The sequence below is a fragment of the Nematolebias whitei genome, chromosome 8, assembly GCF_014905685.2.
Source record: "Nematolebias whitei isolate Nwh7 chromosome 8, NemWhi1, whole genome shotgun sequence".
Taxonomy (NCBI): Eukaryota; Metazoa; Chordata; class Actinopteri; order Cyprinodontiformes; family Rivulidae; genus Nematolebias; species Nematolebias whitei.
In genome coordinates this window covers 4,986,823-4,993,652 of record NC_056505.1, presented here as the reverse complement: position 1 = coordinate 4,993,652, position 6,830 = coordinate 4,986,823, and positions in this window count along the sequence as shown.

Below are 6,830 nucleotides of genomic sequence, written 5' to 3'. Positions count from 1 at the left end.
TTTCTAAAAAAGTTAAATCTGGTCCTCTGGACATTCAAAAAAAAAAAAAAAAAAAGCAAATCAACAAAAAAATGTAGAAACGTTTCGTCTCTCATCCGAGAGACTTCCTCAGTCTGAGGAGCTGTATTCAGCTGTTTGTTTTTTTTTTGAATGTCCAGAGGACCAGATTTAACTTTTTTAGATTTTTCTACCTGGATTATTGAGCATGCATCAGGAGATTTTGTTGTTTCTTTCTTACAAGCATAAAAGAAAAGAGTCAGACTGCAGCTGACTCTGAGTCCGAGGACAGTGAACGTGTGAAAACTGATATTATTCAAGTCAAGAGTAACTTTAAAAAAACAGTTCTTGGTGAGTCTGGTAGACAACCCAAAGGTCAGAGGTCATAGTCAGGGGAGTGTATCTTCATGCTACAAGTATGTTAAAGACAAATCTTAGGTTTCATATTGAGAAAACAAGTTTTCTATTACTATCTGTGCTTTTTAAATTTAAATGAGAAACGATTGTTAATTTTTTACTCAACAGAAAATCATTTTTTATTCATTCATTCATTCAACCTTTATTTAGACAGATAAGTCACATTGAGCCTAAAAGACTCATTTACAAGTGAGATCTGTTTAGACAAAAAGTCGTGAAACTGGACACATGTAGGAATTGGAGGCGAAAAAATTCCTATCAGTGTTTTTCCTCTTGGCTGAGAAGAAAAACTCTAATATTAAAAAACACCACGCACAAACAAGCACATAGTGACATAGACATGCCGCAGAGGGGGTAGACGACGAGAGCGGTGTGTAATGTCCATGGACGCTCTCGAGGGCACTGTAAGAGTTCTGATAATGATGGAATAATCAGCCAGTCTCCTCCTGTGCGATCCATAAACATTCTCGAGGAATGTCAGGGAATGGCCAAGGACAACGCCTATGAGAATTCAAGAGTCCTGAAATGATGACACAAAGTTTATTCAGCTGGTTTCATCTGTTATCAGTGGGAAATTCCTGGGGGGGAAGCAGCATATCACATGTTCTACAGGCAAATTCAGATAAGATGACTTCAAGGCCAGCCAGGGGAGCCAAATTCAGATAAACACACAGTTGTTTTGGGGACAGGCAGAACTTAATGACATCTACCTTGAGTCTGTGTTGGTCCACTCGGTTCCAAAATGTCCCAATTACATGGCCACACCGATGGAACGTGACTGAGTAAAATTCTCGAGATCTGATCCATTCTGGCCAAAGCATTTGAGTCTGGGTACTCGAGGCACGAACCAAGCCATCATAAAGGCAAGCAGCGTGATGGGGTCCAAATTTGTTGCCGACGACTTCCTTGATTGTAGATAAATCCAGCAACCAGCCAAATCCAAAAAGCATGAACCAGTTATCGTAAATCCAATTAAATATGCGTCCTTAAAATCTACAGATGGCAGCAGAGATAGACACATCATCAAGTCTTCAAGTCAATGAGATATTCAGCTGCGTGTGTTCCAACAGGGCAAATTGGCTCGCCTAAAGCCTGTCTTCTCTTCGAAGAAATGTTGTAAATTGAGTTGAGGGGCCAACTGATGAAAACAAGTCCATAATTATGGTTCGGAGGATATGCAAGAGAGGCTCAGAAGCAGTTTCACAGACAGTCAGAGCAGCAAAGCAAAGCGGAGAGGGAGGGGAAGGGAAAAGCATCCAACCTCGGCAAGAGCAAGTGGTGAATCTTATCTCAAAAATAAATTTCTTCAGACCTTGTTTTTTTTGTTGCATTTACTTAGTCAAATAAGGACTTTGGGTCATTAAACACATGCTTTTTCTTTCTATGACAACGTAAAGCCCTCGGGAATAGAAACTTGGTCTTAATGCACCGCCCATGAGGATGGTGGGATAAATCCAAAAGCTTCACAGTGCATGTGGGACTGTCAGCAAGTACCCCGGCATTTTAAACACGTTTACCAACCAAATAAAACAGATTTAAAATAACTATTTCCTTTTTTATCTTGGCTTCAACAAAGCTTTTTTGCTTTGTATAAACTTAAGAAAAATGGTTAAGAACAAATTTGAAAAGTTTAGTTAAAATTTAAAACATTTCTTTTATCATTTCCCCATCAAATGATCTTCCTACATGTTTTTTGGAACATTTGACTGTTTCCTAATTTTTGTAGAGATCTGAACACTGCCCTTTTTCTCATGCTGATTTGATGTTTTTCTGTTTCTATAACTAACGTTTCAACTTTTATACGAAGCACAAAAACTCACGATTGTCTGAACAGCATAGACTTTATCCCCAGTACATGAGATTTATTGTGAATGTGACGGGATAGTAAGGAATGAGAAAGTCTTCTTTTCTAAGCACCTTAATGGATTTACCTAAACCGTCTCACTTGGATTCATGCATTCAGACCTCCTCATTCAACTTGACAAGCTTGCCCGTCTGTATTTACTCTGACAACCAGAAGTACCGAACACATGTGACATAGTGCTCAGACTACGTGTTGTGTCTGTAAGAGTGTGTGTGTGCACGAGTGTGGGCACCCATCACATTTCTTGACAGCTGCCATTTTCGGTACCGGGCTCCGCTCTCGTCGCCAGCCAACCGCCAAGTCCCCATCAAATTTGCTTTCTCGTCACCTTTTCCCGCTCAGGTTTCCAGAGCGTGGACTGACGAGAGCAGAGAGAGCTAACGCCGTGTCACCAGACATTAGCAGGAGACGTATGAGTGCAGCGGTGGGGATGATGGCAACAGACAGAGAAATTAAACAAAAAATATTCTGTACTTCCAGTTTGAAATGAGGCTGAAGAGGGAGGGATGCTCTGCCTGACGCTGAGAAGTTGTAGGAATTAAGGATGATAAAGTCACAGAAGGATAGCAGAGCGTAACGAGCGTCTCATAAAGCTTAGGGCTAACTCGTTGAGTTCAGACCAGTGAGGGAGACTCCGAGACTTCGAGATGAGAACCACTTTTGCGAAGGTTCTCAGTTTCTGTTGCGTGAGACACACGAGCTCACAGCATTGCCTCTTGAAGTTTGACGTGTCTTAGGGTGAGAAGCTCGGTCATGCAGGAGAGACTCAGAGTAGAGCCGCTGCTTCTCCACGTCGAGAGGATCCAGTTGAGGTGGCTCGGGCATCTAGTTAGGACGCCTCCTGGATGCCTCCCTGGTGAGGTGTTCCGGACACGTCCCACTTGGAGGAGACCCAGAGGAAGACCCAGGACACACTGGAGGGACTATGTTTCTCGGCTGGCCTGGGAACGCCTTGGGATTCCCCCAAAGGAGCTGGCCTAAGAGGCTGGGAAGAGGGAAGTCTGGGCCTCCCTACTTAAGCTGCTACCCCCACGACCCGACCCCGGATAAGCGGAAGAAAATGGATGGATGGATGAAGTCTTGTTAAGGTTTGTCCGGTGGTTCATGAGATATTTTGCTAGCAGACAAACAAACATGAAGGTGCATCACTGCTGTTACTCCTCTGAGCAGCCAAGGCCGGTAGTCACAGAGTCAAGTTGGTGAGTAACCATAAAGTGGAAGGCGACATATGCACTAACTAACTGATCACACTGCTGTCAGTTTGTTGATAGTGCAAACCCAGCCTCATCTGTGTGCAAAAATATAAAACACTAAAAGGGTGCATCGGTCACATGACCATGTGATTCACTGAAGCTACGGCCACCATTAACAAAATGGCCAAATGTCTGCCCTTAGCATTTTGACTAAATATCTCTGAGTAAGGGCTGACTATGTAAATGTAAAAAAATAATAAAGTGTATGCAATTAGTCAATTATTATTATTATGTCATTAATTATTGACTGACTTCAGGTCGTGTTTAGACCATCATTAGTTAGACCCAGTATATTTTCCTTCTATAACATCTACGCCATCTTAGCTTCTCCACGATGTCACAGATGTAAACAATGGATGAGCCGTGAGAAAAAAATTTTTCATTCAACCTTTATTTATACAGGTTAGTCTCACTGAGCCACGAGGACACGTTTACAAGAGAGCCCTGTTTTAGACAAAGAACACAACTTTAGTGGTATTATTTAACTCCATGGTGCAAAGACTCAAGGTTGCATCTCACTGGGCTGTGTCTAGTTGCTGAGTCACCTTCATGAGGTAGTCTCCAGAATGTCTTATGACATGTTTTATGTTTGGTACAAAGACAGACAGTCCTGTTGCAATAGTCAGAGACGTTGGGGGTCTTCAGCTTGACTCAGACCCTCCTAGATTTTCTTGTGTCTCCATCTCATCCGAAGAACGCTGGATCTGTATTCTGACGCCTGCATGGGAGCTCCTCTTGGCCAGAAAACACTTGATGTAAATGTTCAGGTCTAAAGCCACGCTGACGATAAAAAAATCTAAATCCAGCCACTGTGGACAAAGAGCCTAGGTGGGCACATGGGGGTGAACAGCAAAACAATGTGCACAGTTTTACACGCCGGGTACAAAAATCAGCTGTAATTTTCAAAAGTTGTGTGTTTGCACCATGGCCACGGGGTTCTCTTGTCACTTGGTTGCAAACAATCAGAAAATTTGTGCTTAGTCGCAATTTTTCCACAATTTTCAAGTCCCTGGTTAATGTTGAGCAGCTGCAGCCAGTGAGCTTTAAGTGAGGGATGATTGGCTGAGATCAGCCACGTATTAAACAATTCCACGTTAGGTTAGGTTGGTTCACTTTTATAATTTGTGTCTCATGTGATTTTTATCTTATCTGATTATTTTCATCCGACTAATGACATATTTCTTACACTGCATATTTTAGAGCTCAGAACAGCATGGATTATGTACGAAGCCTGTAATAACCTCCTTCCATACAAAGTGGTTCAAAATGAAAGAGCAAAACTATGATTTAAGAGAGAAAGATTTATTTAAAAATAAACAAAGGTTTGGACAAATATTAAAAACAACCGTACTTCAGTTAGAGGGATTCAGGTGTGGAATAGTTGTAAGGAGTTACAACTGTGTTTTTCACTCTTTAAATTATTTTTAAAAAGTATCAAACTCATGTTGTTATGTTAAACAAATATAATAAGGTTTGATTGTTTTTGTTTCCCCTTTTTATGTTTTTTTTTACGCGTTTGTCTTTTGATTTAGCTGGAATTCTTTGATATGTTTTAAAAACTATACAGGAAAACTCTTGCTGCTTTGATTTTGATGTTTTATAACAAAGTGAAGGTATAATAAGCTTGTGCTTCTGCCTATAATTTTTTTGGTCTACACTTTGTGTTCTTAATTTTTACGAAACACAATAAAGTTTAATAATTCCCTGTTTGGTTTGAAAGTTTTTTTCAACACGAGCAACTCAAAGTTCGCTGTCTCTTCATTTCTCCTGATCATCTAAGGAACATCAGCCAATCAGAGCCATCTCCGCCCGGAGCCACGTCCCTATACCGTGCACCACAGAGCCGCTCGACTGTCTTCACATGGGACACTTTTGAGGACATCTACGGCCCTTCACAGTGGTTTCATCTCAGACTTCTGTGTGAACTTTTAACGCGATTACTGTCCATGTAAGATGACGTGGGTCCAAGGCCACGGTATATCCGTTTTCCCAGAGCGAACATAAGAGGTTAGGATGGATGGTGAGCGAGAACCGCTTCATATCCCTCCCGGCAGTCAATCCAGAAGCCTCCTTCTTTGGTCGTCCTCTGATTTCCAAAGGTCCCTAATCGAGTACTAAAGGCTGTGACAGTAATGGAGCAGCGCTGAGATTAAATGGGAGCATTTAGAATACCAGTAAACTCGAGCCAATCTCAGCAATATTTAGTCAGACATTGAGCTGCGGTGCCTCAAGTCATGTTAGTTTAACACCAAACGCCACTCACGGTAAAGGGGGGGGTCGTTGCTCCATTAGTTGCTTGGATTCAAACGGAGTCTGAACACGTCACTGGGTCCCACACGCAGATCAGCAGGAAAACATTTGCTGCCTCCCAAAGTTGCTCTAAGTCCCTCGGGCACTTTGAGCTCTTACGTGCTCCTTCAGTCCTCTACGTTCTGGAGGTAAAAACCAGGAAAACACGTATCCCTGCTGCAGTTAAAATGATAGACTATTGTTTAATTTACACATAAAAACTGTTGAACAGACGAGGTTTTGTTTGCCTCAAAGGGCGGACTTTGCATTTTTCAGTCATTTTATCTGATGATCTGATAAGTTTCATTCTAAACTATCCACACATTTCTTATACAATCAGAACTTGATCTGGGTTGTGCCACATTCTGTTCCCCAATCTTCTCCCTCGTTTTTTCTTTTTCACACACTTGCTTTCAATCTTTGCATGCCGGACGCCAAGAATATGAGACCAATTAAAACTCAAAGCAGGGTCTTACAACCGTCCCCTCTTCTGGCAGGCGTCCTCGTAACACGTTGCACATTCTTTGCTCCAGAAAGCCTCGCGCTCTCAGCCCCGTTTCTCAAAACCGCACAAGACAAAAGAGGACTGGTGGCTCGGAGTGCGTGCCAGACTCAGACCCGCGTCAACAAAGACAAAGGAGATCACAGTGAGAATTAGGGGGGCACTCCCCAGAGAGGAACATGAAGGATGATTGGTAGAAAATCTGCTGTGAAATCTTCCCCCAAGTAGGAAGTGTGCAGAGGTAACACCGTCTGCTTAGTCCTGACAGGACGGGGATGAGGTTGTTGGACCTGGGGTGGGTGACCCCTGAATAAGTTAAAGGAATAAAAGGCTGAGGCGGTGGCAGCGCTTCATTAAGGTCAGGAGGTTTCCCTCAGCCTAAATGTCTTGGAGGTGGTGGTGGTGGGGGGGTTGGTTGTCCATGTCCAACAGGGTCAAAAGTTAAAGCATCCCTGGTGACGTATGTACCGGGACATTTCACCTCAGGGTGACACTTCTGTTTAAGTTC